General features: G+C 43.5%; 1 protein-coding gene across 1 annotated transcript in view; it reads right to left on the bottom strand.

The window, feature by feature from the left end:
* The window catches only part of ADGRF5 (adhesion G protein-coupled receptor F5), a 103,310-nt gene extending 76,847 nt beyond the window's left edge, over positions 1-26,463 (bottom strand). The window contains exon 1 of the mRNA XM_070418454.1: positions 26,224-26,463. The gene's annotated coding sequence lies outside the window, so the exon portion shown is untranslated. The remainder of the gene's footprint in view (positions 1-26,223) is intronic.
* Positions 26,464-27,722: the final 1,259 nt, after the last annotated feature.

Below are 27,722 nucleotides of genomic sequence, written 5' to 3'. Positions count from 1 at the left end.
CCTAACCCAGGGGTGGGCAAACTTTTTGACTGGAAGGCCACAATGGGTTCTTAAACTGGACCGGGGGGCCGGAACAAAAGCATGGATGGAGTAAATTCAAAGTAAACATCATTACATAAAAGGGTACGGTCTAATTTTTTTTAGTTTTATTCATTTCAAACGGGCCGGATCTGGCCCGCGGGCCGTAGTTTGCCCACGGCTGGCCTAACCTCATTAGAGACAGAGCTATTTTCAGAGGCAGAGATGTCAGCACCAAATAAGTGTGTATTTCTTCGCAAGCTCCAGGCTGTTTCGCCCTTCTGCCCTTTCTCCTTCATCACTCAGCTCACTTTTGGTGACTCTTTAAGCTACAGGTGTTATGTCTTCTAAAGACCCTCATAGCCCTCCCAGCCTGGGCCAAGAGTTCTGTCTCCCTGGTCCCACCCTACCAGGTGTGTCTTTTGCAGTCACCACACTGCATTCAGGTGAACCCTTTCCTGCAATGACTATGAGCTCCTTGATGGCAGGGGCTAGTCTCATTGATTGTTTGCCCAGCTCCTAACATAGTGCTGGCCTAGCGCAGCTCATCGACAAAAGCAGACATGAAACTGATCCGTCTCACTCCATTGCTGGTTCCCTCTCAGCATTAGAATGTGCTGTGGCTCAGTCATTGGAACTCTTCTCTGTTGATGCTTATTCCCAGGTGATCTCCACGAGTTTCAGGATTTAAATCAGTGAATTTCAACCTTTTTCATCTCATGGCACACATAAACTAATTACTGAAATTCTTCAACACACCAAAAAATAGCACACTTTTTGCCAATCTGATAAAAAATGTAGGTATAATTTTGATTCATTCACACCAGATGGCTATTGTTGTGTTGGCTGTTGTCATATTTTTTATTTGACAGTCTAAGGGAAAAGAGGTCAGGTATTGCATGTTTTAAAAGTTCTTGCAGCACACGGGTTGAAAATTGCTGGTGTAAATCCTTGGGCTGATGGCCTCCAAATGTGTATCTTTATCAGGGACATTTCGCCTGAATTCCTGACCCATATATCCAACTGCCTACTTAATATCCCCACTTAGATGCTCGATAAGATCTCACAGTGAACGTGTCCAAAACTAAACTTCTGAGTTTTCCCTCCCAAACGAACTAACCCAATAGTCTCTCCCATCTTAGTAAACAGTATCTTCATCTTTCCAGTTAACTCAGACCAAAACCCTAAGAGTCATCCTTGAGTCTTCCCTTGCACACGTTATGTTTAATTTGCCATCAAGTCCTGTCAACCCTACCTTCAAGATACATGCATATTTAGGCAGCTCTTACTTCTTCCACTGCTATCATTCTCATTCAAGCCATCACTGTCTCTTGACTGTGTTATTGGTCTCTGTGTAAGACTGCAGTTAGATGGTCCTCATAAAACATAAGCTATATAACGTTCATCACCTATGCCCAACCCTCGGGCACTCTCCTCTCACACAGTCAAGGTGAAAGTCCTTTCAATGTCCTATAAGCCCTGCACCACCCCATCAGCATCCCTGCTCCTCCCACCACTTATTTCCTCTTTTACTTCTCTTTCCCTCACTCACATTGCTCCAGCGTGCTGACCTCCTTGTGAGCCAAGTACAGTTCCAGCTCAGAGTCTTCCTACTTTGCTCTTCTCTCTGTCTGGAATGCTCTTTGTCCAGATACCCTTGTGTCTCTCTCCCTATTCCCTTCCCACCTTTGCCCAATCCTCATTTTCTTAGCAAAGACTTAGCTAACTGCCATATTTCACATTTCAGCCCTCCCACTCCTGTTTCCCTGATTATTTTTTCCATATTATATACCAACTCTAACATACTATAATGTACTTATTTATTTTGTTTATTGGCTGTCTCCACCTTCCATCCCCAACTAGAACATAAGCTCCCTGAGGGGAGAGATGCCTGTTTGGTTCACTACAGAAGAGTATTTGGAAGTGTAACACACAAGCAAAGTTATGAATGCCACAGCATTAGCATATACATAGCAGAAGCATATGCAAAAGCACACAACGCTTCACCTTTGGAAGCACCCTGACCTCCATGTATTGGCAGGTTAAGTCTTGGTTTGTTTTTTAATTCACAACAAGATGTTGGTAACCCTTTTGACTCAATGTGGCCCAGGGTCAGCTCTTGTTTGGTATTTCTATTTCAAGGCCAGCAAACTTGCCCTCTGGCACTGACCTGTCCTTAGGCAAGGAAGGAACCAAAAAATAATTGGGCAGTTTTATAGTACACAAATGGTCTTGTTCTTATCTTTTTGTGTGTATACCTTGGCAGAGTCTCTGTTAATTGGAGTTGGTTGTACTTGTGCTCAGCTGCAGCCTCTCAAGTTTTATTTGTACTTGCTGTTATGGACCCATTCCACCCGTAGACAGAGCTATTACACCTTCTTTGTGTACATAACTTAAGATGATGGTGTTATTTTGCTATGAAAGATACCAAAGCTTCCATCTTTTGAACCCATTGCGTACAGCTGACAGCCCCATTCTACTCACCTTCCTATGCTTCCAGTGATGGTCCCAGCTTCTGGCGGAAACCCAAAGCGCCTTCCAAGTGGAATTCTCCTTTTTCGGACGCTACTCCCAGCACTACCTTCCCTGCCTTCTCCCAGAAGAGAGAAGCACAGAGCCATTCCCAGACTCCAGGTTCCACCTTTAGCTCTAACAGGTGACATGCCATCCATGCAGCAGACGTGCCTACTGATGCCCACAACATGCTATATGTCACCCTCAGGCTGCAGCTGGGATGCGTTTGATATCAGAGTTACTAATTGACAAAATGTGTCAATGATTTCTCCTTCTTCACTCCCTTCCATCAGTATTATGGAGAAAAGCAAGATATTTGAAGATGTGGGCATTCCTTCTTGTCTTCATCTGGGAAGGAATCTATTTAGAATGAAGCTGCATTTCCTCTAAAGGACAGGTGTTCTTTTGTCCATGAACTCTGGATAGTCACTCCTCTTCTAACCGCTCTCCCTAATTGTTCATCCTGGTGCAGGTGGTCCGTACTGGCAGATGTTGTGTACCTCTGACAGTGAGTGTGATCTGCAAGCATCTGGCAGACCCTCGTTTAGAGCCACCTCTCAGAGTCCATTGTTCTCTAATGTTTTCAGCTCCCCAGCATTCCCTTTGACTTCAAAAGAAAGGTCTCCCCACCCTCCTGCTGTCATTTCTGCTTCTGATTATAGAGGTAATTTCATCAGAATGTATCAAGTAAGTTAGTGAGCAACTATGATACCAAAACCACTGGGCAAATATAAGCTGAAGAGTCACCCAAGCCAGGAGATATCAGAATCAGAGTTAAAGAGGGCCTTTACTCATTCATTCCAGCTACCTCGTGTGAGAGGGAAGTTGAGAGGCTTAACCAAGGTCACCACACCATTAGTGTCAGAGCTAGAATTAGAATTTAGATCTTCTGTCTTTGTTTGGGCTGCCAGGCAGCCTTCTGGCTAATCTGGCAGGAAGTCCTCTTTACATTATGCTCTGGTGCCTGCCTCCCTGCCCCCCTGTGCTCCCAGGATACTGTTAAGATACTTTGCCTCTCACCTCTAAAATGGGGTAATTCCACAGGTACCGGTAGGGTGTTTATCTCTACACCTAATGTCTAAGATGGAGTAATGATTTCTCAGTAGAGAAAGAGACAATATTAAACTTGTGTTAAACTTGTGCTTTTTTTTTTTTTTTTTTAAGTGGTGCTTGGTTCAAAACTTAATTAGTGCCAGAAATGATACCCAATTTTTTCCAGCACCTAAATAGAAGAATGTTAAAGAAATATTTTTAACATATTAGAATGCAGTTGAACTAAAATTGTGGTGAATGGCTCCATGGTAGGCTAAAAAATATGGTACCAGGTGACATCAGTAGTATTGGCTGTCACCCTGTGGCAGGGTTTGAGAAGCAACAACAACAAAAAGAAACATGTCCCACCCTAACTGGTTTGGCTCTGTAGATAGAGCATCGGCCTGCGGACTGAGGGGTTCTGGGTTCGATTCTGGTCAAGGGCATGTACCTTGGTTGCGGGCACATCCCCAGTAGAAGGTGTGCAAGAGGCAGCTGATCGATGTTTCTCTCTCATTGATGTTTCTAACTCTCTATCCCTCTCCCTCTCTGTAAAAACTCAATAAGATTTTTTTTTTTAAAAAAGAAAAAAGAAACATGTCCACCTGCCTCTAATTCCTGAAATTACACTTTTAGAAACAAATTACTGTAAGTTAAGGAACAGACTCTACTCTGACTCAAGTATGTTTAGGAGATTGACATATTTTCCATTTCCAATGAGTTGTACATAAACATGAATTAATTTAAGACATCAAAGAGGCTTTTATATGGGAAAGAGTAGAGACAACAGGAGGGCAGTAAAGTTAGAGAGAGATGAGGAATAATAGAGAGGGGGTGGTATTGCAGAGAGCAGTTCTTAATTCTGTCCAAGGCAGATATTCAGCTCATTCATTAAAATCATCCTGCTAATTGTTGGTGGAATTGCTACAATCACATAGCCAACAAGCCCATTATTTTAGTTTTCTCAGTCCTCAAAATGACCATTGCATACTTCCTCCTCTCCTCGGTCTTAGCAGCAACCTGCCTCATACTGCATTGAGGAAACAGAGTCAATTAAACGGGAATGTCCCTGCTCCTACGCAGGAACTTCCAACCCTCTTATACCTGCACTGGCCTTTCTGCCTTCCCTCTGGTTTGAGAGGATGACATGTCCCTGTCCCTCCTGATGGCGTGCCTCTTCCTCCACTTGTCTCTGTGTCTTGTTTCCTCTTACTTCCTCAGCACTGGATCAGTCCCATCCGCACACAAACATGTTCTAGAATGTCTCTTTAAATGCTTTTCTTGGACTTATGCCTTTCTCTCCCCCATTGACTGCAACAGTTTTTTGCTCCCATAACAAGTCATGAACAAAGAGCTGAATACATTTGTCTCCACTTCCTCAGCCCTCTTCTCTGGTCCCAGAGTCAATCAAATCAGTGTTCCTTCCCTCGTATTGCACAAAGCAGCTCTTTTGGTGGTCACCATGCTTCCATGTCACCACAGTCAATGGTACACTTTCTGTTTTCATCTTCCTTGACCCTGCAGCACCATTGGACAGACTTGGCCACTTCCTCCTCCCTAAAACCTCATATTCTTCTGGCTTCTGTGGCACCCACTCTTCTGATGTCCCTCCTTCCCCACCCATCCCTCCTCTTAGTCTCCTGGTGGCCTTTCTTCCTCTACCTGGTCCCTAAATGTTGGTGTGCCCCAGGTTTGGTCCAGGGTCCCACTGTCCATTTGACCTGCTTTATTTCAGGGTGAACTCATCAGGTTCCATACTTCAAAGAACTTTCATGGAGGAGAGCAAAATAAAGATTTTTTAGCATGTGAAGACTGAGAAGTTTTGTACCTCACTGGTCCTGGCTGAAAGGGCTACTAAAAAAAAGCTTTTGTGCCATGGACTCCTTTGGCCATCTGGTAGATCCTATTGATGCCTTCTCAGAATAGTGTTTTTTTAAATGCATAAAGCAAAATACATAGGATTACACTCTATTGAAATATACTTCCTGAAATATTGAAACATGATGTGATTGAGTATTTACTACTTTATCAATCTATTTAACTAAAATATTTAATGAGACAAATTTAATAACTATCACAAGTTTTAAGTGATGATGGGAATAAATTAGATTTTTTTTTTAGGATCTGCAACATAGTAAATGTGATAGAAAAATATTTGTGATTTCTATTGGTAACAAATCATAGGTACTGCTAATACTGCTGTGGTGTATTACCTGTGTTCCTAATGAAAGGAAATTCTAAATTTCATGGACCTCCTGAATTTTATTCATATGGCACACATTAACTTAGGTTAAAGACATATCTGAGAAAAAAGAAAATTAAACATGAGAATCGATCACTTAAAAACTATTTTTTAACTATTACTTTTTAAATTATTAGTTCAAATGATTAATTTGAAGGTGGGATTATAAAAGAAGATATGAACTAAAATAATAAGTAACTCTGAAAAGGAACATCGTAGGTGCTCAATGAATACTTTTTTAATGAATAACTTAATCAAGGGGAGATTTTGCTTTACCTCTCATTTCTTTTTCAGCTGGCTAAGGTATACACACCATCAGGGGAAGCCAGAACTTCCAAAAGCACAGCATGGCTTTGATTGCTAACACACTTGCACACTGATGTTCCCTGCATTCTTGTTAATAACGGAGTTACAGGAGGTCCCCTACATGTATGGGGAGATACTCCACCATCTTAGCCAGAGTGGAAGTAATTTTTGAAGTAGAGCTAGATGTCCCCTGGACATCACAGATATTCAATAAATTTTGCAAGACCTATAATGTGAAGGTAATACAATAAGTCAATATTACCTTCTGGTCAACCAGAGAGGGCCATCCTGTGGTAAAAATTGCCACCCCCCACAGTATGCATTCCACAGCCCAGCAGAGTCTCTGCTCTTTAGTTTCTGCTACAAGTCTAACAGATATTTCCCTGGACTAATACCTCTCCAAGTTCTTCAGAGGAATGATGTATTCTTTTTTAAATGGCCTTTCAAGAATACATAATATGTCAAGGACAGTGACAGTGTTTGCTTGAGAATGAAATCGGAAAAAGACTGGCTGACGCCTGTGTCTATGAGAATCAAACAATAAAGTTGGGGGCAGTGGTGGTGGGAATGGAAAGTGAAGGGCAAGTGAAAATTAATCAAAATTCCTGAAGTTCAGCTCCTTGGGGAGAAGGAAGAATGTGCCTTTTAAAAGCATGGAGATATGGAATGCTGCAAAACAACAGAGCTTGTGACAGCTTGGGGGAAATTAAATATTTGATAGTTAGCAAGATCTTGCTAGACCACAAAAACCACTTTCTATTTTACGTGTAGTAAGTTACTTTTAAAGAAAATGGAAGGGCACAAAATTTCTGAATACCGTGCTTATTACTTGGTAAACTGGCTCCTGTTCAAAACAACTTGCCTGCTTTATTACTGGGGAGAAGCATTCATTGTTCACTTCGGATGGCTTACCTGTAGATGTATTGAATTCCCCGTCTCCCCAAACCTGAGCAGTGGATAAGGCAGTGCTTTGGCGCCTTCTTTATTCACTGATCTGTTGTTTCATGTGGTAATGGCCAACTCTAAGAGTCTGCCTGACCATCTAGTCAGCCTGGTGACCAAGTTGATAAACCCTAAGGCTAGGTGCCCTGCCTTCTATACTTTTTGTGTTTTCCAGAAATAGATGGAGTAAGAGATTAGGGAAACATGTTCACCGTGGCTGCTACTGCCCTTGGATATGGCCCAGCATCCTGCAGACTCTCCCCTTGGTGCATGGAATTGCCCAGCCCTCCATAGCTCCCTCTGATGGCCTATCCTGGGACAATGAGGGGTCCAGTTTTTCAAGTTCAAGACCTCTCCAGACAACATTGCCTTCTATAACTCAAAGTTTGCCTCTCAGGACCTCGAAACTATTTTTAGAGCTGAGACATAATACACAAAACACAGCTACATATCAACAATACAGGATTATTCCAGGCCCACACCCCTCCAGTTTGCCTCATCTGACCTGAAACACTGAGAGGAAAACCACATATATTTTTAGTCTCTTCCTGAATTCCTCAAATGTCCTTCCATTTTCCATTTTATTTAGGGCCACTGAAATCTGGCCTGTGTTTTACATGATAGTATGTGCACACTCTTAGTATGTATCTCTGCTTGGGACCCTTTATTGGAATCTAAATATGGGCACCCCTATAAATGATCTCTCACCCTTGGCTCACTTACTAGTCTAAATTAGAAATGGTCCCTTCCTAAGTGACGGGTTCACCTTGTACATCAGGTGCCCTGGGATTATTTCTATAAACTAACAAGAGCAATATATAAGTATACTTCTATGTCTAAAATCATAGAATTTTCTAGGAATTGTGTAATGATTTAAAGAGAGAAAACGGGTCTCTTAAACCTACAAATACACACACACACACATGTGTATACCTATAACAACACACCACACACACACTCATATTGTTCTGCATTGCAGTACTGGATGGGTAAAGAAAGCAGCAAACAATACACATAATTCTGGACCAGGGAGGCATCTAGCATTTTTTGACACCTGAACCACGTCTGTTATTAGCTTCCCCTTCTTTAGATGAAAACACTATTTCTGTTAGTAATCCTCATTTTCTTGATTAATCTTTATGTTTAAAACAATGAAAAAAATAAAATATTTCACCTGGAAATATTATTAAAATGCAGTAAAACATTTCATTGTAAACCAAAATTTGTACTTGTCAAGAAAAAGATTACACTTTGCAGGGTGCACTGTCCTTTACCGTTTTAACTTTTAAACACAAATAAAAACTCTGTGTGGTCCCACAGAATGACAGAATTGAAGCAACTCCTGTTCAGTTTCTTTGTCTTTACAACCACCTGCCCACATTGCTTACTATTAATCTACTGTTCAAGGCCAAGGACATGTCATCATACTGAGGGCCTGGACACACAGAAAGCACGGTCAAATATTTGCGAGCCATTAGGAATTTAATCCTGAAGCAAGCACACATAGCTGAGTTCCTGTGCATCAGGAGCCAGTATACAATTGAGTTTTTTTCTGATTTAACTTCGATGTAGAGTGCAATATCCATTAAAATATAAGTAATAAAAATATCAAGTATGAGCTTATGTTGTAGTACTGAAACTCACCAGTGAGGGCAATAATTGTTTAGCACTTAGATCAACAAAACTATCTTTAGGAAGAGTATGTTATCACTGACATTGTTTGGGATGGCTACCACGTAATAACTTTTTAGAAAGAACTTTTAATTAATTTTATTATTGATTTTAAATTCTCTGCAGACAAGTACCACTTATTGCCTACACCCAGGGGACCTCTCCCCACATCCCACCTTCGGAGCCACCGATTTCAGTGTCTGCTAAGCTGTCACTCAGGCATGGAGACCTTCGAGTTCGAGGGTCACCCATTTCTCTTTACCTCAGCCCATCCTTTTTAACTCAGAGCCAACCTTCAGGGGTATAGACCCAAAGTGGGGGGAGGACTTGCCACTAGCAAGCTGGAGTGGAGGTGCGCCCTTGGAAAGGGCGGCCACGTGAATGCCAAGACTCGCTAATGCATTTCCCATCTTCACCAAGGGAAGCTGATCTTGCCCTCTCCTTCCCAGGTCCCCCACCTGCCCCTCATTCCCTCTCCTTCTGGAAACATCACCCTGACCAGAGGAAGGAAGAGCTGCATAGCTCTCTCTGTGTGTGTAGTTCTAGGCCCACCAGGCCACCTGAAAGAAAAATACTGTGTGGTGTGTGGTACTGAGCGGGGGTCAGAGGGAAACCAGCCTCCCCTGCACTTGACCCTGAAGGAAGGAAGCAGGAAGCCCTGCTTGGGGACTGGCTGTGCTATTACCTCCTGACCCTCCCTAATCAAGAACACCGAGCGAATTGCAGAAGGCAGAGCCCCGCAGCACTTTCCACACCCCTCTCAAGCTTAGCAACCTTGTCCGGTACAAGAAACAGTCCTGATGGCTACTGCTAAGTGTTCACACTGACCAGCCTCACGACTATGCCTGGGAAGAGGCCCAGCCATCCCCACTTCACAGACAGGAAACTCCATCTCTGAGCAGCTGACGTGGGAGGATGGGACCCAACCCGGGACTGCCTGGTGTCTGGGCCTTCTGGCCCACTGGGGGTGGGCTGGCTGGGGATGAGCCCTCCCGTGACTGCAGCATCTGTAGATACCAGAGGCTTAACCTTCACCATTGCCATCATGCTGCTGGATGTACAGCGTTGGGGTCCATCTATGGCTAATTCAGTCCAGCTGCTCACAGAGCAAGAATCAGAAATGTGTAGAGTGAATGTCTAGATAACTTATTAGCATAATCTGTGTGTAATCAAATGCCAGGTATCTCCTCATTCTTTTCATCCAGGTCTGCCTGTTGTTCTTGCCCTTCAAAATAAGCCCTTCTCAGGAAAGCCTTATGAGAAGGTGAATTTAGCTAAATACGATCATAGGGTTAGTGGGCGAGTTTGTATCATGTCACCTACCTACAGTTAGGAGACATGATACAATAATATGTCTCTTCATTGAGTCATGCATCATTCATTTTTTTCACCAAATATTTGTTGAAAATCTATGCACCAGACACTAATCTGGACCCTGGAGATAAGCAGTAACTAACACTGTCCCCTAGAAGTTGACATTCTAGTTTGGAGAGAGTGCTGGCTCACCTCCAGATCCATCTCCGCCCTTGCTCTGTGCCCCGGGAGGCGGGAGGCGACTCAAACCCACATCCTTGTCATGTGGGAGGGCAAGGGAAAGAAAGGGCGGGGGAAAGGCCAGCAGGAGACTGAAGGATGGAGGAGGGGGTCTGGGCTACAGTTTGGGCAGTGGTTGTGTTCCTCCACCCTCAGCCACAGATTCTGGGGAACACCCTCTCCTATATCCACCAGTCTTGCCAGGCTCCTCTGACACGCCACCCAAACCTTTTGTCTCTTTCTGCCCTCAGGAAGGCGATCCAGGGCTTCTCAATGCTGCCAATCTCCTGTTGACTTAGCTGCCTACACCATTTCGGTTAACCTTTGAGAGAGTCTTTTCTTTTCTGCCAGGGCTTCAACTGATACAGTGATATAGGCAATCAACAAACAAATAACTTACATATCAGGTGAGCAAAAATGCCATATAGCAACATAAAGCAGAGTCAGGGCTACAAGGAGTGCATGTGTGTTAGTGAGGTGGCATCACATCCCTCTTTCTTTCATGTTACTGAAAATCCCCTTTCCGGCCCTTACCTGGCCCCTCCCAGCCTCACTAGCTCAGATCTCATGTTCTTGGGTGTTCCACTGGGTCCTCAATTTTTCTTATCTGCATTAAACAGAGCATTGCAGGCCAATCATGGCTCCTGCCTTGAATGTGTATCTCAATCTCCCAGGAAGAGTGCTTTCTATGCTCATCTTCACTGCAAGGTGATATGAGCAGTCATTGACAGCCAGAAATATTTTCCATTACACGTATTTGGTGAAGAAACATGAATTACAGTTTAATTTTGTGTGTTTAGCAAGCATGTGTACTCTTTAACCACCAAAGCCTGCAGAACAAGTTCAATGCTTGCTCTGCAAATTCTTTGCCGGGAGAATGAAAATGCTCAGATGCCTTCTAAAGCATGGTCCTCTCTTTCCCAGCCTCAGACTCTGCCACCTGCCATCCCAGCCCATAAGCAGAAAATCAGAGCTGAGTATGATGGCTTTCCTCCCATGTTCCTCCAACCCTTGACAAACACTGTTGACTGGCAAGTAATGCTTGTTGATTTCTTGTTTTTGTTGTTGTTCTGTCAAGCACCTAGGGGACCATTGATAATGAGCAATTTGGGAGGTTGTTGTTAATAAGGAAAGTGTGGTTCTGGTAGATGAGGCCACTGGAGGTGGTACCCCAAAATATGGCACCTTAGCATATTGGATATTTAGGCTGAAGGAGTTTGAGAAAATGACAGAAACAGGAAGGCCTCTCTGGCTTCCACCCGTCCCCCCTTCTCCCTTGGAGCAGATGAGAGGTGCCCTTCCTACACCCGGAGGAGAGGGGAATCCTCATTGCCAAGACAGAGAGCTGCCAAGAAGAATCTGAACACTGGTCTTGTGCACTTCCCCCCAGTTTACTACATTCACCACATACTCTTTGTGCTATCACAGCTTTTCTTGACTGTCCACTCTTTTTCAAACCTCACATAAAAACAGGTTTAACTTTCTTCAGGTCCTCCTTTCTTTATGAAGGCTACTGTTGTCAAGTAAAGCTTATGTTAAATAAAAGTGTATGCGTCTCTCCTGTTAACCTCATTTTATCAGTCTAATTCTCAGATCCCGCCTGGGACTCCAATAGGGTGGAGGAACACTTTTCCTTCCCTTCCCCTCCAAGCCATGGACGAATCCTTGCAGCCCATCTGCTCTTCTCACCCTTGGAGAGACTAGACCTGTGATCCTCATGGGCAGGGTGCTATAAGCCCTGGGGGTGTCCACTGAACAGGACTTTCAGGTCCTGCCTGTGACCTTCTCACCAGAGTCTCAGGGTGGCCTCCAGAATCTTCATTTATTTATAAACTCTCTAAGTGACTCCTGCGCAAACTGAACTCTAAAGTCTATTGTTCTAGACTAGAGACTACCACCCATGTGCTGCTACAAAGCACTTCTCAGGGCCTTCTCCTCTCCCCAGAATTCTCCTCATTTTTTCATTTTGTTTCCCCTTTTTCTGATTCTGTCAATGCAAAAGCCTTAGGGACTCATCACTCCTTCCTTTACGTGATTCTTTTCTACCTATAGGTGTGGTAATCTTGCTTTAATATGGTCAGTTGAGTGACCAAATTCAAAGTATCTGACTTGAGTGCAGGCAGGGCTGAGCTGAGGTTGGAATCTAGTGGGCTCAAAGGTGGGGGTGGGGGAAGTTTCAGGAAATGGGAGGGCACCGGCTGCCCCATGAGCTCCTGGAGGCACTTACTAAATTAATAGACAACCAGCTGGTGCAATGCAGGACTTCAACTGAAATCCCTATGAGAAAATTAACCAAATGAGGGGAAAGAGCAAGTTAATAAAAGTCGATTGTTCAATGAAAGTAGTTTTCTGCTTATTTCCCTTTGATACAATCGCTGTTAATTTCAATTATTTTTAGCAACTTCCCTTTGAACCCATTGTTTCAAAACTCAAAGTCACTTTCAGTAAAGGTTGAACTTTGTCCCCAGAATACGGAATTAGGGGCTCTACTATCTAATTTCACTGGTAAACTAAGGCAACAAATTATGTGGTATTGAAAAATCCTCAAGCAGATATGTATTCAGCCCATTTCTTCTATATGGAACAGGCAGTTAATGGAAGTGAATCTACTTTGGGTGAATAAGGATTTCTAGGTGCTTCTAGATATTCAGAATGACACTTGCATTTCAATGCTATAGACACAGGAGTATAAGTTTCCCACACAGGAACTAGGTTTTTTTATGATTTGTAATTATTTCTGCTCCCCAAAGCCTCACTTTGGTTCATCAGTCACCATGTTAAAGAATGTTGTTGATTTGGCCACTTGCTGTTTTTCACATGAACCTTTTTCTTCTGAATCTTTGGTGTGAGGAATTTAGTTTGTGACCATGACATAAAAAACGGTAGATTTTTTTTTTTTTTAAGCTAAGGGAAACATGAAGAACCCAGGATCTTTTCTTTCCATCCATCCTTTCACTCCGCCCTTGTTCAAGAAGCCCTTGGATTTTCAGCTTCTTCTGCTTCATCTATCCAAGAGGAATTAACAACCTAGGATACGGTTCGGCCTTCTCTACTTGGCCACACTCAGAGACACCAATCTCATATCCTCACATTCACAGTCCATTCTCTAAAGGCTCGGATTCAAATTGTTCTAAAATGCAGAGAAATTTGCTCAAAAGCCCCAGCTTGAAAGCCCTCTGGAAGGGCAAATCCTTGACTTGAGTGTGTTTGTTCTAGGTAACAAGTGACTTCCTGCTTCGCAAACAAGAGTGTCAGAGGGCTGATTTTTAAAATTCCAAGGAACCTTACAAGTCACATTTTGACAACTTACAGGCCAAAGTGAAACAGAATATCAGGAATATTTGGGTTAGTTTTTCTTAAACTACATACATATTTAAAAATCAAAGGAGCATTACTGCGAAGGAGGTGAGAGATTTAATCATTCTCTCCCCCCCGCCCCCCCGCTCGCCCCCCAGAAATTTTCAAATTTTAGTCTGCTTAAGAATCACCTAAATTATTTTGCCTAAGTTCCTGGCTTCACACCCAAGGATTCTGCTCTCTAGAGGGCTGGGGCCCAGTGCTAGCACCACCTGGAACTTGAGAGAAACTCAAATTCTTGAGCCCATCCAGACCTCTGGAATCTAGAACTAGAGGGGTTGGGCCTAGTAATCAGTGTTTAAACAGCTCTCCGCTAGTAAAGTTGAATAACCACTGGGATTTATATAGTATGATTATCTGTTAACATAGGGTCCTCACATTGAAAAACCACCAGTTGAATCAGAAGCTCCTCATACATTTAAAAGAAACACTGGCAGATAGGTGAGCTGCTGGGTTCCTTCATAGAGAGTCTGTCCTGTCTCCAAAATGGCACAACTATCTTCAAACTAAAACCTTAAATCATCACGGCAACTGCCTACACATCCAACTTCACTTGTCTCTCCCACTTTCTTCTCATTTTACTCTTCCCTCTCTGAACCCCCTCATGCCCTGCAAACACGGTGTTCTCCAGCCTCTGCCTGGAACTGCCTCCTTCCTTTATTGTCATGTGTCTAACTCCATTGTCCTTCAGGGTCCAAGTCAAGGTCACTTCCTTCGAGAAGTTGCCTTTGACTCACCCTAGTTGTGTGTACACTTCCACCCCTCACTTCCCTCTGTCAAAGCACTTACTGAAATGCATTATAATGGTCTATTTGTGAGCTCTTCTGCTATCCTATGATTCCCCCACTTTCCACCCACACCCCCAAAGCAGGACCTCATCTGTCTACTCTTCTGTGCCCTGTACCTTAGTCCCAGGTCAGGTACAGGTATGAAATCAATGTTTGTTACAAATAAGTTCTCAAGGTAGCACATTATTAGAGCACTAAATGAGGTGAAGGGCATGGGCTATGACACCAGATTGCATGGGTTCAAGCCTTAATTCTACCATTTTCTAGCTTTGTATGTTTGTGAAAGTTACTTAACCTCTCTTTCCTCAGTTTTCTCCTGCATAAAATTGAGATAGGGGTGCAATTACCTCACAGAATTATTTTTTCAAGTGCTTAGAGCAGGACCTGATGCGTATTAAAGCCTCAGTGCTTCATATTAGCAACAAAAAGGATCAATGAGGGTCCTAAGATACTTAGATAGTTAGAAAGGCACACCACCCTTCTTTCTCCAAATTTTTATATTTCTTCTCTAGACTGCCAATATTTCTTTCTCCTTTCTCTTCTTTCTTTGATATAGTGCTCTATAAGAATACAACATCCCACATTTGTAACCATTAGACGTGTGTGTGTGTGTGTAGATGTGGTTTGTTGGTTTCATTTCTGAAGTTATAAACAGAACTAAGGTATATCAGCAATTAGGAAATAGGCATTACCAATTCAAAAATTGTTTGAAGGATAATTCTTAAAAATAAATAAAACCTACATGCCCTTGAAAGTTGTCATTTATGAAATTATTGAAATAAGGTGGGTCTCAAGTAAAAAGAGAGGAAAAACAGACTTAGTAGTTTATAGAAGAAATGGAATTTAAACATACAAGCAGTAGACAGAATTGCCTGGTAAAGTAAGGAGAATTTGCAGACAACATGTGGGAAAGCAGATTATTTTTGTGCAAAATTATTCAAATTGTATCAAGAGCAGACCAAGTCTGATTTCCAATCACATGTCCAATTACATCAGCAGTTTGCTTACATATTTACTTTTTTAAAATACTATTTTTACCAATAAATCACAACATATTCACTTACTGGATGAATGTTTTGGAGCGTCTTTTATACAGAATATTGTTTCAGGTTCTGTAAAAAAAAATCATCCATGTGCTTCCCAAACTCACCAAGTATATTGTCACCATAGTTCAGCGGTTCTCAACCTGTGGGTTGCGACCCCTTTGGAGGTCAAACGACCCTTTCACAGGGGTCCCCTAAGACCATCCTGCATATCAGATATTTACATTACGATTCATAACAGTAGCAAAATTCCAGTTATGAAGTAGCAACGAAAATAATTTTATGGTTGGGGTCACAACATGAGGAACAGTATTTAAAGGGCCAGAAGGTTGAGAACCACTGCCATAGTTGGTGGTGAAGATAATTCTGTTGTTGTTATTAATTGCTGCCTCTTGCCAAGAAACAACTCCATCACAGGGTTTGTGCCGAGTGCTTTTTAAAAAATTGCTTATGTACAATGTCACTAAATTTTCACATTCTTCTATGAACTAGTTAGCTATTCCCATTTTAGAGAGAGAGGCTTAGAAAGGTTTAGCAACCTGCCAAGCCTCGATTGAAAACTCCCTAGATTGGAGGTCAAATGAACTGAAGGTTTAAGTCAGATTCTGAACCCCAAACCCAGCTCTTTCCACTATGCTGTATGGCATAGATAAGATAGGCTGCCGACACTTAGCGAACAAAAAGGTCAACACCTGATGATGTGAGGGATGGTACAAAGCAGGGTAGGTTCTCTTCCAAACATGTGGCCCAGAGAGGGTTACAAATTCAGCAGGAAGGATGTCCCTGCAAAGAGGAGCCAGCTGGCAAAATCATTAACCTACCCAGAGGAATGCAGGGAGGAGCCCCTTAAGCCACCAGTGTAAACACTTTTCTAAACACACACTGGCCGATGTTTTCTAACTATTGTTACTTATGCATAATTAAATGTGCATCAGACTTTGGAAGAAATATCTGAGGTGCGGTGAAAAAGTGTATACGTATGGCTTCCCTTCCCTGCCCCCATCCCCACCTTCGCACGTGCGCATTCTGATTTTATAGGGCAAGTAGGGCCTGGCAATCTGAATTTGACCAGCACTCCGGTCAGGTTGTCCACTGGTGATCTCTAGACCACACGTGGATGAACCGTGCTCTGTATTGCCAGTATTTTGAGGGTCATTTTACTGTTCTCTTGCACTAATATTTTACATACATTATTACAAAAACCCAAAATAGACATTGTAGAGGGATGAGATGTTTCAAAATAAATAACAGCTCATATATTTTCTCCTCTTCACCCAAGAGAGGATGCAGCGCACTGTTACCAACCAGGTTTGGGTGAGCCTCTGGCCCTGCCCTCTTAGGCCTGCCCTGCACACTCCTGGGAGGCAGGAGGCTGTGGATTTTGTACTGACTCCATGTTCAGGCTCATCCTGTGGTCCCCACGGGTCTTCTTCAAACAACTCCTCTGTGGCTTCAGAAGAGCTGCAGGTGCAGCCGTGGGTAGTTTATGCAATGCCAGCTCCACTGTGAGGTGGTGACCTTGACAAAACATTAGTTCTGCTCCGTGCTCCACCGTGGCAACCCCACTGAGGTGCATGAAAACACAGTGTCATTCGTGATATATTCAGAAATTCTCCCTGAAGAGAAATTTAAATTCACTGAGAAGTCCATGTTGTCTTCTTCTTCTTCTTCTTCTTCTTCTTCTTCTTCTTCTTCTTCTTCTTCTCCTTTTGCTTTTAAACAGGGATTGAAAACTCAAATCGGAAGTGTTAGAATTGTGATTTTGACTTTGAGTGAAGGTAAAGTATTGTTTGAGATGAGAAGGACCTAAGTAGAATGAAATGATAATGAAATGATAATGGGAAAGAGTCAATCAGAGAGGAGTGGAGTGAGGCCATTGGGAGGGTGGAGGGAGGAGAGAGCTGAGCTCTGGATGTAGGAAAGGGCTGTCTCTCCTTGGAGACCGGAAAGGAGGAAAGAGAGGGGGGTTGAAGCAGATACTTTTATGGAGTTGGTGGTGAGAGGCCAGGAGAGCTGTGACCTCTGAGAAGGCAAAGCTGCCTCCTGAGATGAGGTATGTGTACATGTGTGTGCATGTGTATGTCCAAATGTGTGCATGCACTTGGCCACACTAGTGCTTGGACATGTGAGGACGGTGGAGACCCCATGGAACTGTCTCTGCGTATAATTAGTCTCTGGCTAGGTGAGGGCTCATGTGCCTCTTCTGATCTTCCTGGGATTAAAACATACAGTTATCTGGCTTCTGTGCACTCTCACTTACAATGCATGAGTGCGTGTGCATTTAAATATTTCACATGTTCTTAAAGTTTCTTTCAGTCTTTCTCTCAGTGCCTAGTAGACCACATGTAGCATATGCTCGGTAAATAACTTCATTGATTGAAAGATCTTCAACTGATCATGTCCCTGCTTAGTAAAAGCAGATGCCAATGGGGAGAAGCAACTATCATTCTAGGTGTGTCCTGTCCTGGGGACAGGGAACTGAAACTGATCAGCATTTTTAGTAGGAAAGCATATCATAGTAATAATGCAGAAGTTTTACCCTGTCTAAACAGTGATTGGTGCATGTTATGATATTGAACTTAATACTTTATTACCTACTTCCTCTCCACACACACACACACACACACACACACTCTCACACACACTCATACACACTCACACACACATGCACACATTCATACACACACTCACATGCACACAAACCTGCTGGTGCATGCACACAACCCAAGTCCGAAATCTCTCTACTCCTTAGGAGGCCAGAAACATGATTTTTGTGTGATGTGAGGACACAGGAGCACTTGACAGGAGAAAGGGTTAACTAAGGATCTCTAGCAATGCTTCCACTTGTTCTCCAAGGAGTAACAAAGAGAGGAAGCGCAGCCTTTGTGGAAGGAAATTCCCAGGCCCCACTTCGGACATTCGCAACCTGCCCTGTGAACCCCGGAGGAGTGTCTGATGATAAACACTTGCAAACAAAACAATCCATAAAAGCATTTTTACTAATGTTCTCGCATTTTCACCAAAGGGCTGGAGCACATTTTCCTGCATCTGTGGACCTGGAGGGGGCCTGGACATCCACCCGCTGGCAGAGCCCAACAATCCTGCCCCCGCTCAGGGCTTTCTGCCCCTCCCTCTGCCCTTTGTATGGCGTCTGTCCATACAGACAGGTTCCCTTGCCTCTTGGGTCTTTGATTGTGTGGGAGCCCCACGCTCACATGGGACCGCTGGAATGTAGACTGCAGATCCCTTCCAGGTTGGATATGGACCCTGCATATAGATCTGACACCCACCTTAGCATCTTCTGCAGAGACTCCCAGACACAACCTTGAACTTTACAACCTTGAGTAGTAATGCAGTGGCCTTCTCCAGGAGTGGGAGGGCTTGACAAAGGTGTGAAAACCCTGCTAATAAAGTGTGTTGATTATGTAACCGATTAGGCTTCTTTCTCTGTAATGGCAAGAAACAACACACACACACACACACACACACACACACTACTCACCAGAACAAGAACAAAAACAGCAAACCCAAACAACAGCAACAAAAATCTCTGAAGTCTTGGTAAATATTTATACAATAATTTCTCATAAGGAACCAAAGCATTTTAGAACCAAAATGCAAAAATCTTAAGCAAAAATCTAGTGTGGGTAATAATGTACCTTATTTATGCCCAAACTAATAGGATGTGAGGATTATTGCAGCCATTCTGTAGATGAATAAATCAAGGATCAGAAACTGGCCTAGGAAACATTAATAGCAAAGATCTGGGTGATTCATGTTTCTGGTAGCTGCTCGTGTGTGTATGTGGGTGCATGCGTGGTGTGGTGTGTGTGTGGAATGTGTGCAGTGTGTGTGTGGTGTGTGGTGTGTGGTGTGGTGTGTGGTGTGTGTGTGTGGTATGTGTGGTGTGTGTGGCATATGGTGTGGTGTGTGTGGTGTATTGTGTGGTGTGTGTGGTATATGGTGTGTGGTGTGTGGTGTGTGTGTGAGTGTGGTGTGTGGTGTGTGTGGTGTGTGGTGTGTGTGTGTGTGTGGTGTGTGGTGTGTGTGGTATATGGTGTGGTGTGTGTGGTGTATTGTGTGGTGTGTGGTATATGGTGTGTGGTGTGTGGTGTGGTGTGTGGTGTGTGGTATATGGTGTGTGGTGTGTGGTGTGTGTGTCAGTGCTGTGTGCATGTACATGTGTGCTTTTGTTACTATAAAATGCTTAACCACCCTTTACTAATTGCAGTCTAACCCAGGATCTTCAAATTCCTGTTTCTGGGCCAGACCAGAGTCCACTTCACAGCACGGGTGAGGGTTAGATTCTCAACTGTCAATAGAAAGCTGAGGCTTTATTGCTGAAATGCCATCACTGGTCTCGGGATATTTTTAGATGAAATAATCATACATGTCAACTCATTTGCATCTGCCTAGAGCTGGTGGGTGACCTCCATAGTGACCCCGGACTCGGACCCTGTAGACTGAGGCAATGACAGGTTGCAGATTTCACTCTGGGCGGGGTTACCATGAGCCTTCCACTCAGACCTCCCTCTGCCCTTTGTACTGTAACAATGCTCGGAAACACGGGCTTGTTAGAGGAAATTCCCAGGGCCAGAGTTTGGACGTGAGGCAGTTGCTTTGCTATGCTGGGCAGGCTGATGTGCGCCTAAAAATAAACATGCTGGTCTGCATGGGGTTCTATGATTTTGCCCTGCACAGTGGATTACATTTCAAAAGGGAATTTTTTTTTAATGTTTTTAAGAAAGCAAGCCCAGGTAAACGGGAAGAGTAAAATATATCATGGTTTCCTTTCGATTTGACAAAATGTACCATTCGCTGATACCCATTTCTTTGAAAGGGCTATTGTTTTTTTTTTTTTTTTTTGCCTTAGGATTTCAAAACAAGGTTCAAGAAAGCAAAGGCATGCTAGGATGCTGTCCAAGCAACTGCAGAAAGATGGAAGCATCCAAAACCACAAGACCAGCCAGTTCTTCCCAGTGCAGGAAGGATAAAGTATTAGCAAAGAACCCTGGGCCTGCCCGGAGCAGTGGTGACCTGTGTGGGATCCCCTGTAACAAAATCCTCCCTTCCCTAAGTCTTCAGGTACTTAGCTGGCAGAGAGGCTGTTATTAACGTGGCTCATTTAGCAGAAAAAAGAAAGGTAAGTCAACAGTGGACAATGAACTTGAATCTGAGCAGGCAGATAGCTTCAACCAGCTCTCTTCTCTCCCCAAAAGGCAAATATCTTACTCACAGTCCCTACAATTTAGAAGATGGTAGGACCATTTATGTTGCACTCTTTAAAATTAGATTTTTGAGTGGCTAAGAATACATATCCATATAGTGGTGTTTCTATTTTATAAATAGAACAGATATCAGGGGTATAGCTTTGAGTCTTGCTGTTACTTGCCTGACCCTGGTTTGGCTGAAAATGGGCCAAATTGTGTCAGTTTTCCATCAAATCGGAATGTGTTTGCAGCACAAGTAACCCACAATCTAGTTAAAGAGTAACTGAAGAAGAAGAGTGGTTTTGAGTGAACTTTTGCTGCCTCATTGTTCTCATTCCTTCTTTGCTTTTTCCTGGAAGTCCAAACTAACTCTATTGTTGTTGCAAAGACCCTAGTTTTAAATGGCCAAGCAGATAGGCAGAGTTGGTTAACAAAAGGGCAGCTACCATTGCTCTCTAGCCTGATGATTTTTTTTTTCAGACCTTCCTTTGGTAGCTTTGGATTGGGGGCCTGACATCACAAGACTCTTGGTGGCTTTGAGCGGGAAGGACCTTCAGGTCATCACCCGGACCCCACCCAGTGCGGCATCCCTTTGGGAACACCCCGGCCATGAGCTTCCAGGGTGCTGGCTCACCGCCCAGAACAGGACGTTCACCAAACCACTAGGCAGTTTTAGACAATTCTGATGGTGGGCAAATCCTTCCGCGCATTGAGCTAAAACCTGTTACCCTATAATTTCCACTCATCAATCCTCTGTTGACCTCTTTCCCCACACACATCAATCTTGAAATATTTGAGGGTAGCCTTCATGTGCCACAAGACTGACTTCTTACTTCAAATGCCCCTGGTTCCTTCAACTATTCTGCAAATGACAATTTTCTCATTTTCCCCATCTTGGCCAGCCTCCTCGTTTAAGATCTGATGTGTTTCTTGAGGCAACATTTTAAGTACTTTAGCTAATTAATCTTCTCTATAACCTTGTGAGCTAAATATTAGCTGCATTTTCAGAAACAAAACTAAAACTTGGCAAGATACAATTACTAACTCAAAGAAGTGGCAGATGGGGGGTTCAAAACCAGGTCTGCCTCTTTCTAGCCCAGCACACGTCTCTGATTAAAAAAACAATGTTGAACCAGGTATAGCCAAGGTTGATTTCAGATATATTCTGAGATCTGTGGCTGCTAGAATCCTCCTATGCACAGTAACATTTCTTTTGTCGCTACAACTTGTACTTACTAATAGAGATTAATGGGTGCGTGTTTTTTTTTTTTCATTTTCATTGAGGTATAAAGGACATATAATATTATATTAGTTCCAGGGGTACAACATAATGATTTGATATTGTATACACTGAGACCTGATCATCACAATAAGCCTAGCTACCATCCATTACTATACAAAATTACAAAATTCTTTTTTTCCTTGTGTTGAGAACTTTTAGGACTTACCCTTGGCAACTTTCAAGTATGCATTACAATGTTATTGACTTCAGACACTATGCTGTACATTACATCCCCGTAATTTCTTTGTTTTATAATTGGAAGCTTCTACCTCCTGACCCCTTCACCCATTTTGCCCAGACCTCTAACTCCCTCCCCTCTAGCAACCACTGTTCTGTTCTCCATATCTATGAGTTTTGAGAGGGTTTTTTGTTTTTGTTTTAGATTCCACAAATAAGTGAAATCACGTGGTATTTATCTATCTCTGATTTATTTCACTTAGCATCATTCCCTCAAGGTCCATCCACGTTGTCACAAGTGTAGCAAGATTTCATTCCTTTTTATGGCTGAGTATTTCCCACTGTATGAATGTACCACATCTTCTTTATCCACTCATCTATTGATGGACACGTAAGGTGCTTCCACATCTTGGCTATTACAAATAAAGCTGCAATGAACATAGGGGTGCATATATCTTTTCAAAGAAGTGTTTTCTTTTTCTTTGGATAAATACCTAGTAGTAGAATTGATGAATCATATGATAGTTTTATTTTCAGTTATTTGAGGAACCTCCATACTGTTTTCCAAAGTGGCTGCACCAATTTACATTTCCACCAACAGTGCACAAGGGTTCTCTTTTCTCTGCATCCTCACCAACATTTGTTATTTCTTGTCTTTTTTTATAAAAGCCAAAAATTAATGTTAATTTGAACAGTTAGGAAGTGACCAGGAAAAAACCCACTTTGGCTGCTGAAGGGAAACTATAGACAAGGTGGGGGTGCAGGGGGGTATAGTGGTCAAGAGATGCATGAGCAACAGGAAGCAAGAAGGAATTTAGGAGGCTCAGGAGGCACCTTGTTATGGAAACTTCAGGTGGTGGGAGAACAAGACAACAGGCTCAGAGAGGGGGGAAGTGGCTATATGAGAGTGCCTAACCCATTTGCTTTAGCCCGAGCCCCGTGGTTGTGTCTACAGAATAAATATAAAATATTTGTTTTTCCCCCAGCTGATCACGCACTCTACGGGAGTGCAAAGTTTGGGGACAAAGGATACTATGTCCAACATCTGATTCTAGGTGAAATCTGGTTAGGCCACATCTTTAGGTGGAAAAAGAAAAAGCCTGCGAGTAGTCAGAAAGAGCGTCCTTTGCAGCTCTGCCACAGTGAGGGTCAGGGACTGGCTCTATGTCTACAGGCTTCTACGTTTTCCCCACACCACTTGGTAGGGTTACTTCCTTCCTTTCTCCTGGCTGCTCTCCAAAAGCAGGGATTGCCTGAGGATGACACTGCCTCTGCCTTCAGCTGCCCCTTTTCAAAGTAGTTCTACACCCAACAACTAATGCCCAGTGGATTCAAGTAAGCTGTAGGCCACTGCTCCCTAAGAGCCACTGCCACACTGTGCTCCATAGAAGGTACCCATGGACAACGTTAAAGTCTATAGCTGAGCACTTGGGCATAGTGATAAAATGACTCCCTTAAGATCTCTTTGCCAGTTTAAGTCAGAAAACTACAGAGCAATGCCCTTCAAATAATCAAGCTGCATGAGAGAAGGTGAGTGCAGAGGCTCCTGGGATACCATCTTCTATGTGCACACATGAAGGCCGAGGCTCCTCTCCCTTGTTGCTCCTGTCTTGCTTACCACTTGAGAAAAATCAAGGTTCAGAGAATGGATGTGGACTCACCCACGTTCACATGGCAAGTGAGTTGCAGGTGCAGGACTAAGTCAGGGCCCCACAGTTTTTACTAAATCATACTTCAAGCTCCTGATATATGTACTTGGATATGCCAACATGTATTAGAGATTAGACTTTGATTTTTCTTTAATGCTTTTTAGGGAGAAGCAGGAAAGAGGATGAGAAAATGTACGTCCTTTCTAAGGAGACTTGGATGGAGGCAGGAATCACATCTGTGTCACTTGCCATTGTATCCCTAGCACAGAACCTGGTGTTTCCATGGAAGGTGCTCAGTATATGTGTATTTGCTAAACATGTGTGAGTCCATAGTCAGGGGACACATAAGATTCGACCAATGGATGCATAAATAAGTGGAACAACAATAAATCGGTGTTTCTCTCTCTCCCTCTCAATCAATAAATAAAAATAAAAAATAAAATAAATACGCAAGTCTCTGACTTGGAGGGGTGGAGAGTGAGGGGCACTGATAGAGAAACACCTAATGGGAGAGGCTATCCACAGAGACATAAAGAAATCAATTCTAAAAAGGTATGGTACAAGGTGGGTACTCAAAATAATTGGTGAAAAAATGAAGATAGCAAAGTCTCATAAAGGAGAGTGTAGGAAAATGTTACAGGGATCAGCAATCTCCTTGAAAAGCTTCAAACTATTGATCTGGTAATAAATTTGGGTTCTTCAGACAACGGATTCATTCATGTTTTCATTCATGCGCTCACAAATTCAATAAACATTGATTAAGCAAAAGCCGTGTACTTGGCATTGTTTCAAGTGCTATGGATTCAGATATCAAAGACTGACAATTCCTCAAAGATGAAAATAAACATAGCAACCATCACTTAATGTGCTAAGGGCTCTGACAGCACATTTCACAAAGTGCCATCAAACCACAGACCCGAGGGACACTCAGCACGAGGTGGACTGAATGGGCGAGGGGGTGGGGGGGAACGAGGGAAAGAAGTCAGGCTGAAGTGGATAGTTGGGTGGAGAAGATGACTGGCAGTGACCTGGACAGGGAGAATAGCACCCATAGACATAGGTGGGCAGAGAGCTCTCATGTCCTGAGGAGCTAAAAGGTATTTAGTACAGCTGGAAGCTCAGGTGGGGAGAGGCGAGGCTGGGCACGATGATAAGGAGCAGACCTTGAAGGTCTTGTTTACCTTCTTTAAGTTGGGGCTTCTCAAAATTTAATGTGCAGGGACCTGGTTAAAATGCAGATTTGGGAAGTCTGAGGAGAGGATGGAGAGCCTGCCCCTCTGACAGCCCAAGTGATGTTAACGCTGCTGACTCCAGAGGGCCCTTTAGGCAGCAGGCGCATGATGGGACTAGTTCACTGTGGAGAGTGACATTGACACAATTGATTTTCTCAAGAACCCTGTGGTAGGACATGGAGGACAGAGCGGAGGGATGTTTTATTGAGGTTAAAAACATGAGTGGCAAGAAATTTTGAACACCTGAACTAAATAAGCTAAGGAAGAAGAGTCTATGTTCAATAATAGGCGTAAATTGGCTGATATTCTATGAAGTTGCTATAAAATACTTCTCCGAGAGGAAGACTATGAGGACAAATATTAAAGAAACAAAGAAAGAAACAAAAAACCATAAGAGGCATAAAAGGAATTCCAGAGAATAGGTAATGTTATTTGAATGTCTTGACCCTGCTCCAGGTCTCAGTGGACACATTATCTTGAACCCCAAGAGTGACCTCACTGACCCCCAAAAGCAGCCAGCAATGGGGTGAGCACCATCCCTGCATAGAATGATCACAGCAGAGTAAATAAGCCATTCTTCACAGATAACCCTTGACATGTGTTGTCACTACTTGCATTCGATTTCAGGAAACTTCAGGAAGAGCAATTGTTTCACAGCAAATTCTGGAAAGTAACATGGAAGTCCACCGGATCCTGAGCAAAGTTCTTGCTCATTTATTCACAACCCATAGGTCCCTGACATGAGATACACCTGTTTCTATCCCTGTTAGAAAATCCTGTCAGCTCGAGTATACCTTTCACCCAAAGGAAAAACTCAGAAAAGAGTAAAATAAATAAATGAATGAATAAAGGGAGGGGTCTACATTGTTGAAAAAAAAAAAAAAAAGGCAAGTGGTAAACTTTGTTCCCTTCAGCAGAAGCCAAAAAAATAAAAATGAAAAAGCAACTTCTAATGAGATTGGCCCTCCAAAAAGAATAATAATCAGCATCATGCTCTATGTACTATGCTGGTTGGCATTCTTTATCCGAAGATGTACAAATTCAAAAAACCCAAATGCCACCTCCCCTCTCACCCTTTTGCTCACAGTCCTGTAAATCAGTCCACGTCAAAAAGACCCAGGTGGAAGGTATGCAGCCCAATCAAAAAGCCAGGTGGGCAGTCACATCTACTTCAGAACAGCTCAAATCACAGGCAGCAGGACAAAACACAGTAACACAGGGACCTACCTTTCTCCTCTGTGGTGTTCAGGCTCCTGAAACTGAACCCGGTCCCAGAGATCTTCCTAAGGCCCTCCTATGTGAGATGAAATGTAAGGGCCTCCCATTCAATCACACAGCCACACAGGGTGGGATTCCCAGAAGCAGCCTCCAGATCCTCAGGGCTCCCACAGACCTGAGGGAGCAGAGGTGGACTGTCTTCTGTTCTCTGCTGCAGGAAAGAGCTGGGAGACTCAGTGTGCCTGGGGGTGGGGGCGGAGGCTGGGGGAAGGGAAGTAATATGGGAGCCGTAATAAATAAGAGATCCTCTCCACATGACTTCCTGTATTTGGTGCCGGTTGCCTCTCTCCAGGCTCCCTAGAGGAAATAAGAAATTTAAACTTGTCCTTTGGCCACTGGAAAGAAGAGAATAAACATGCTAAGAACCATGAAAATGAGAATGAGCGGGGCAGCAGGCAGGGAGCTGACGAGCCAGCTAGCTTTACCTTTTACCAAGTGCTTGCTTCCTGAAGTTTCCCTAAGTGTTTAACTCTGCAAAAGTCAAGAACACCCTCATCTTCTTAGAACTGAAACATTGCCTGGCTGCTGTCCAGAAGACCTGCCCCAGAGGTGCTGGTGAGAGCGAGTCACAGGTCTGAGAGGAGTCTGTTTGCAGCATGGAGCTGGGTTCTGTCTTTGGACCTGCTGATGACATTCAGTCTTATCTTGGAACAGCTCCTAAAGTCCTCAGGCCATTTTGCGCTGGGGTTTAAAGAATTACTGTCAAGGCTACCATCTATCCATTGTTGGAAGCTGGACTCCCTGCGTCATCGGTGGGACTCAGGGTGAGATGAAAGATACAAGGCCATTCAAAAATTAAGGATTTCAAGATGGTGACAGCAGATCATGAAACTTCTGACTTGAGTATGGGACTGTATGCAACTGTTCGATTTGTGCATCGGTGGAGCCAGTCCTGGCTAGGGAAGAAGGGTAGGACTACGGGTGTGTTGGTTTTAAGCAGCTGGGTTATCAAGAGGCCTGGACTGTCGCATTGTGTTCTGCTGGGCGACAGTCAGGCCTGGGACAGCAGTGCCGCTGGAGCCGGGGCAAGGGAGGAATGCTGGCTTGGGCGTGTGAGCCAGCAAAGACCATAGCTGTATCGCTGACTTTAAGGATCAGTTGTCTCCTTGCTGATTTCCCGCTCACCTCCATGTCATTCTCCTCTCCTCATTCAGAGCAATCGCTATCAACTGCAACCATCATGACATGATTCGCCTGATTAAAATCTCCCAGTAACGTCAGCATAAAGGCTGAACACTTTAACATGGCTTCCAGCCCCTTCAGTACCTGGCACTGCCTTGCCTCTCCCACGTTACATCACAGCCCACCTCCACCTGCTCTCTCCTCACCCCCTTCTCCTTCCCTCCTTCCCCACCTTTCTCACTCCAGGGGATCGCTCTGTGAACCATGCTCTCCCTCAACCCCGTGTCCTTCAAATCTCACATCCTCCAGAAAATAATTGTCAGGTT

The sequence above is a fragment of the Myotis yumanensis genome, unplaced genomic scaffold (assembly GCF_028538775.1).
Source record: "Myotis yumanensis isolate MYYU_CA2020_CCGP unplaced genomic scaffold, mMyoYum1.0.hap1 SCAF_6, whole genome shotgun sequence".
Lineage (NCBI taxonomy): Eukaryota > Metazoa > Chordata > Mammalia > Chiroptera > Vespertilionidae > Myotis > Myotis yumanensis.
The sequence above is the reverse complement of the archived record's forward strand: the minus strand, read 5'-3'. Positions and strand labels throughout refer to the sequence as shown.